Below are 7,536 nucleotides of genomic sequence, written 5' to 3' on the forward strand. Positions count from 1 at the left end.
GACGGGCACGAGCACGGGGACGGCTTCTCCGTTGCGACCCCCACCGGGGCACGGCTCAGCTCCCCCCGCCCGAGGCCGAGGCCGAGGCCGGCTGGCGCGGAGCTTTCCGGCTGAGCGGAGGCGGCCGGCTGCGTGCCAACCCCATCTCGCCCCGGGTGGGCACCTTGAGAGACCAGTAGGGAGAGACAGAAGGAGAGGATTTCTGTCTTTCTTAAAGCAACTTGTAATAGATTTTCCGGGCGAAACATCTTTGCATTCAGGAGGCCCTGTCACAAGCCATCAGCCTCAGCCGGGGAGAAACAGATGGGGAGTTAATTTTGGTGGGGAGGGCGGGGAGGGCACTGCCTCTCTCTTTTGCTCTCTCCTCTCTCAGTCTGTTCAGGGATGGAAACGTGATGGCAAAGGCAGGATTTAACCCCTGCGTCCCCGCAGCCCCGCGCCCTGCCGGCAGCCCCGTGGTGGTGGCAGTGAACGATGCAGTCACCCCAGGCGGGCGGCTCGCGGTGAGCCCACACGGGCCAATGGGCCGGGGACAAATCCTGCCCTCCTCGTGCTCCTGCCGTGCCGGCAGTGCCAGGACCTCGACGGTGGCACCCGCTGGCCCAGCAGCACTTCTCCTGCCGGGGGGACGGGTGGCATCAGCACAGCCCCTGCCGCAGAGCTGTAGGGTACCTGCGGCACCGGCTGCGTGCAGACGTGTTGCGCTGTGGGTGGGGATGGGGATGCATACGGACGTGGATCCGGCACATCTCCCAGCAGCAGCTGTGCGGGTGCAGTGACAGCAGCGATGCTGCCCGTGTCCCCGGCCATCAGCACAGCCCTGCCGTGACTGAGTGATGTGGGACGGAGAGCAGCGGCTGCGGCAGGGTGGGAGGTGACGACTGCAGTAGTTAAGGGTTAGAATTAAGTGCTTTACAATGGCATATAATTGTGTGCCAAAAAGATATCATTGTGTTTGAATTAGCAGTTTCATAGCAGCGTGGCGTTTCGTTAACTATCCCTGTGGTCCCTTAAGTCCTTCCCTTTAGGAAGAAGTTTTCCACCCAGAGGGTGGTGGGGCACTGGAACAGGTTGCCCAAGGAGGCTGTGGATGCCCCATCCCTGCAGGCATTCAAGGCCAGGCTGGATGTGGCTCTGGGCAGCCTGGGCTGCTGGTTGGGGACCTGCACATAGCAGGGGGTTGGAAGTGGATGAGCACTGTGCTCCTTTGCAACCCAGGCCATTCTATGACATTAAATCTATGACATTAAATCAGTCATAAAGGGGGAGATGGAGACCAGGCAATGGAGCAGCTGGTAGCAAAGGAGACAGACAGTGGGATGTGAAGAGAAGAGTGGTGTCAGACCCACAGATTCGGCACACACTGTGTGTGACAAGGGGCAGCAAGGGGCTGTCCCATGGGGCTCTGCTGTGACCTCTTTGTAAGACCCCGACCCAGGGGATGTAATTATGAATAGGCATTGAATGGGAACATTGGGGTGAGATGGGGCTGCCAACGTGGGATGGAGAGCAGCAGAGGGCACAATGCCCCCCCACACTGCCAGCTGCCAGCACTGCTCACCACCCTGATGGCAGCTTTGTCCTGTCCCAGTTCCCTTGGGCTGGAGCTGCTCTGGCATTTCCCATCTCACCAATGCCATCACTCTCTGTCCCGGGGGGTATGAACCCATCCCCCCTCCACCTGCCAAGCTCGGGGTGGGTCTTGCATGTGAAGGTGAGGGTCCTTGCCGTGTCCCCACGTGCACAAGCGCGGCCCTGGCTGCCCATTATGCCCTACCAGCACTGCCAGCACTGCCGGCCCGTGGCTGCACTGCAGTTTGTGGGGTCCTGGCAGGGAGGGGGCACGCCGTGCTCGAGCGCTCTCCGTGATTCACTCTGACTATAATGGGAGCTGCTGGTGAATATTTTATGGCTCCCACAGGGCAGATAGAACATATTGTGCATTTTACGCCACAAATCTCCGCCTAGAGACAGAGAGAGGCTTAAAAAGAACATCATCACCAGCGCTGCGCGGGGGCGGAGGGGGCTGTACGGGGTTGGCACTGCTGCAAGGGCACGGCCGGGGCGTGCGGATCCCGTCCTCGTCCTGTCTCTGTCTCTGTCGCCGTCGCCGTCCCCGTCCCCGTCGCGGGCGATGCGGTGCTGTGCGGTCTCTGCCGTTGCGCTGTGCGGTCGTTGCGGCTCTGCCCGCCCCGGGCTGGGCGCTGCTCTGCGGCTCTGCGGCGCAGCAAAGTGCTTTGCCCGCGGCTCCGTGCTGCAGGAGGGGCCGCTGCCCGCTTTGCCCGAGCCGGGACATTCCTCCCCCTCGTCAATAATGCAGCCCCTGCCCCGGTCCGCCCGCCGGCACTGCCCGCTATAATGGATCGGGGACGAGAGATGCTCCTGGCTCAGCCCAGCACCCCTGACTCCGTGCTCAGAGACCTCATCGCTGCCGGGAGCATCTCCGGCCAAGAGCCGCAGCCCCGCACCGCCCCGCACCGCCCCGGCCGTGAGCCACGCGGCGGGTTGGGTGCTGCCTGCACCCCGACAGCCCGCCTGGGATGGGAATGGCAAACACCGACAGTCTGAGACGAGGGATGCGGAGCTCACGGAGCGGGGCAGCTGGGAACCAAGTCTGAGAGCCGCTAATTGGGTAACGGAATGAACGCCGCACCTTTGCTTGCCCTGAAGTCCTCAGTTGGGCAGCAAACTCCGCCCAAATTAAATGCAAACAGCGCTGCGGCGTTGGAGCTGGGCCATGGCTTTGGTGTGAGCCGCAGTGGGGCTGGTGGGGGATGACGGGGACACGTGGTGCTGTGGGTGCTGGCACTGCATGGGCCCCGTGTGCCATTTTGGTCGCTTAGGCTCCTCGGCAGGCGGGAACCATTAGGGGTATTGCTGGCAGCTGCCCGCGCTGATGTGGCCTCGGTGGGACATGGGAGGCAGCTCAGAGCATGGCAGCATGGGGGAAGAGGACAAAACAGCTGAGGATGATGAGGACCTGTGAGTGCTGAGCACTCCCAACTCCCTCATTACAGCACAATGTAGCACAAGGGCCTGATGTCGGGAACAGCCAGACCCTCGGGTTTGGATCCCCTGGGATGTGGCTGTGCCAGCCCTGGGCACTCCCATGCTCTGGGGCAGCCCCCAGCCCTGTAACATGGCCATTCGTCTGTGACCCCCATATTCCCAGACCTGCTCTGCCCCATTGCTGATGGCTGCATGAGGTGCCCCAGCATCTCCGAGCAGAGCTGCAACCTGAGGATGGATGGGGCTGCGTGGGTTCCTTATGGTGGCACGTGGCCAGGTGGCTTCACTGCAGTGCCATCCTGAAGCAGTGCTGCCGCAGCTGCATTCGGGACCACGAATAGTGCCCAGGGAAGCAGCACAGCATTGGTAGGGCCATGCTGGGAGGTGAGCCCTGGCGACGCCGAGCAGCTCCCAGTGCCTTCTGCCCATCTAGGCATGGGGATGCCCTGGGACGGGGCCGGCTGGCACGGCTGGGCTGCAGCCACCGCATCGCCCGGGCTGTCACGGGCTGGGCTATCGAATCTGAAAGCAATTAAAGCCATCATCAGTGCTAGCTCGGGGCTGGCTCCAGGCTGCGGGGAAGCTGCCACAACAGATCATGCGCTCGATGCTGCTGGCCCGAGGACCCGGCTCAGCCCGCGCCTGCTCCCACCCGTGCCGTGGGGCAGCGCCCTGCAAAACCCGCTGCCATTCACAGCTCCTTGCTGCCAGCACCAGTGGGTGTCCAGTCCTGGGACTGAGCCCATCTGGTCCCCGCGGGTGTCCCATCCCATGGGGATGTCACCTTGTCGTGGCCACCCAAAGCCACACGAAGCTACAACCGGTACTGGCTCCATGGCTGCAGGGTTCAGCACGGTGAGGGGGTGGCCGGGGGGTGGGGGCCCCAGGGGTGCTGGGGAAGGGCAGTGTCCTCGCTGCCCCCCGGGCACCTACCCTGACAGCTCCTACCTGGGCTGGGGGCACTGAGGGGTGGTGAGGACGGAACCTCGGCCCCACGGAGCTGGGCAAACAAAGATGTGCTCCCCACCGGCTCCCCAACATCCACCACACCAGGTCTGTCCTCCCCTGCATCTCCTTTCTCCCCCCCCCGCACTAAACAGTTAAGCAGAAGTTTGCTGGTACGGAAGTTGAACATTGTCTTGAGGCACATTTTCTGTTTTTTCACTTGTGAAATATTTCTGTCAGAACCAGTTAATGTACAAATTAGCAGTGGTGGTCTCTCTTACGTCTTCTGACTCACTAATTTGACAGGGGGTGTTGCGGTGCCCAAGCTCGCTCTTGACAGGCAAATGGGAGGTCAGGGCCGGCGGCAGCAGGAGGGGACCCACGGATGGGGGAGGCACCGAGCTGTGGCCAACAGCATCCCTGCTCTGCCCCCTGGGATGGATGGGGTTTGTCCCCCCAAAATCGCATTTCCTCCCCTAAGTACTTCTGTGCTGTGTAAAGGCTTGGAGAGGGAGCCCGGGGTGGGGGGCTGTGCTGGGCCCTGGGGACGTGGCCCCACATTGAGCAATGCTCAGGACCATGTCCTGCAATCTGTCCCCAGGCAAGAGGCAGGCACAACAGATGGGCACGGTGTCGTGCCCGAGAGGGCAGCAGCTTTGAGGTCCGTGGGGGGATGTGAGCTGAAGCCACCAGCTCGTGCCATCCCTGCCAGCAGCTGGGCAGCGATGTGGGGCAAGTGGAGCTGGGCCAGACTGGACGTGGGCAGTGGGACCAGGGCAGCTCCAACCCCATCCTCAGAGCCTCGAGTCTGGTTTAGAACTAAGAGGTCAGTATCAGCACTCCTGCCCCAGGAGCCTGGTGCTGCTCCCTGCTGCCTGCAGCACCCACATCCTAATTTTCCTGATGATCTCAAGCACGGCCAGCTTCACCATGGGCCTACCCACTCTGAATGGCCACCCTAACGATATGGGTTGGGGCACAGAGACGTTACATATCACCCAGCACCTGCAAATTCCCCGCAGGGGATGAGCTGGCATGGCTGGCACGCAGAGCACCTTGCTCACAACAAAGTTTTTGCTCCAGCTGCCAACTTCTAGCTTGCTTTTAGAGAGGGTATTTGCCCTGAGCAGATGAACGGGAGGAAACACCAGGTTTGGGCAGCCGTGTTCTCTCTCAGCCAAATCCACCTGGGTTCTGCATCGTGGCACAGTGAGTGATGGAGAGCCCTCAGTGGCCGCTGTCCCAGCACAGTGCAGAGGCTCTGGGGGCTCTGTGTAGGTCTTGCAGTGACTTTTAGGGCCCCAGAAGATCTCAGTGCCCTGAAGACACACAGCAAACCCTCCTCCTTCAAGCAGATCTCCCTAAACTCCACAAAGATGGCTGTATGGTCCCAACCACAGGTCCTGGTGTGCCGAGCATCCCAAGGTGCCATTACCCCTGTGGCTGCAAATCCATCCGTCCCACTGCCAGCTCCAGGCACCCTTCTTGCAGACACACTGTGCACTGTCCCACCAGGTGCCCCTCGCCTTGCAGCTCCCTGCGCTCACATGGGGACATGGAGCGGAGATGGGCTGGGTGGCACCGGATCCCCACCGGCTGCTTTGCGCGGGGCTGAGGAAGCAGTGAGAACAGCACCAACCTCACCACTGCCTGGGAGGGAGCTGCAGTCAGAGGCGGTCGGGGCGAAGCAGCTCAGGCGGCACAAATCGACTGTGACAGCCCCAGAAAGGCTGAGCCCGGGGGGTGCGGAAAAATACAAGTTAGTTTCCTTTTCCTTACCATATGCTCCCCTTCAGCTGTGGGCGGCACGGTAATTACTGCCATCCACCATGCTGGTCTGGCTTGTCACACAGACTGCCTGCTGCTCCGCAGCCAGCGCTGAGCACGGCGCCGGGTCCCCATGCAGAGCCCCGTCCCCAGTCGGTCCTGGGTTGGGACCCGGCACTCGGGGGTGAGGGGAGCATCATCCCAAGGGCTGCAGAGCTCGGAGTGAGCAGTGCAGACAGAGAGCTCTGCTTCCTGTTACCTTTCCTGTACCCTACTATTGGGATGGGTTTTCTCCATCAGACTGTGAGCTGCTCTCCCCGTGCTTGGCTGAAGTTCACCTTCACTTTCCAAGTTATATCCAGCACCGACTCCATCGGTCCCTTCATCTGGGGAGGGAAGGATGGCCCCACCAACAGCGCAGTCCCCGTGTCCCATCATACCAGAGCAGGGCTGGGAGCCAAGTGCTGGTGGCTGCTGGTGGCTCTGGTGCTGAGAGCAGCTCTTCCCCTGCTGTCCCCATGGCAGTGGGGTGGGCCTGCAGCCCCAACCCTGAACTGAAGCAGCTCCAGCACACGGCAACAAACCCCGGCAGCATCCAGGAGGAGCACAGGAGTTCCATAGCCACAGGTCTGCAGGGCTCTCTGCTGAGCACGTTCTGCTGCCCCGTGGGTGGGATGTGGGCACCTGGAGCAGCCCTGGGCTGCAGGGTCGCATCCTGCCCTGGATGTGTGGCACTCAAGGTGGGCATTGCACCTGCTGGGAAGGAGCTCTGCTTCCTGCACTGCTTTCTCACACAATGGACAATGAAAGCAGGATGAGATCATGGTACCATCAGTATTGTCCTCTCCTTGCAGACCAGCAGAACTGCCTGGCCGCAGGCTTGGCTTTGCTTCCCAGAGCTGCAGCTGCTCCCTGTAAGGCTGCTCTGGAGGAAACAAAGCCAACAGCTCCATGACAGCCCTAAGTCCAACCATTGTGCTGGGTGGCACCCCATGACATGCGCGCTGTGGAACATCTTACCCCTGCCTCAGTTTCCCATGGCATCAGATCACTCCATGGCCCCAGCAGCTAGGTGGGATTGGCTACAGCTGGAAGTGCAACAGCTGAGAAACCATCCCAGCTTGGGCAGAATCCCCAGTGTGGATGTCTTTGGAGACAGTGATGGAGAGGAATGGATGCAGCCTCATCCCTTGGGGCCATTGTGAAGGCGAATTTAGGAGATGATGAGAGAATCACAGTATGGCTTGTATTGGAAGGGACCTCACAGCCCACCTGGGCTGGCTGCTCTCCCCCAGCTCAGCTGCCCAGTGCCCCCCACCCATTGCCATGTGCTCCTCCATGGATGAGGCACCCACAGCTCTGTGCAGCAGTGCCAGTGCGCTCAGCAACAACCCGAGGCAGCATTTGGAAGGCAAACGTCTCCACGCACTAAGCAAGGTCCTTGACTTCCCTTCTGAACTCAGCATGGACAGCAGCCCTACAGCCCATCTCCTCCTCCTCCTCCCCACGCTGATTGCATCAGTGCCCAGTGCTGACCGCACTGCAGCTCCGTGCAGCCACCCCAGTGAGTCACCCACTCCCATCCAGTGCTGCAGCAAAGGATGTTCCACGCAGCCCCAACGCTGATGTGATGTGACAGCCGCCCCGCGCACCTCCGAGCTGGGGGGGCACCCAGCCGTGGGCACTGGGGGCTGGGGAATCCTTCACCAGCACCCGAGTGACCCCCGACGTCACGGGAAGGAGGTTTCATGGCTGTCAATCGCACGGAAAATCGAATGTTTGGCCCCACAGCCCTCCTCTTCCCTCCCCCCCCCG

Source organism: Meleagris gallopavo, chromosome 16, assembly GCF_000146605.3.
Source record: "Meleagris gallopavo isolate NT-WF06-2002-E0010 breed Aviagen turkey brand Nicholas breeding stock chromosome 16, Turkey_5.1, whole genome shotgun sequence".
Taxonomy (NCBI): Eukaryota; Metazoa; Chordata; class Aves; order Galliformes; family Phasianidae; genus Meleagris; species Meleagris gallopavo.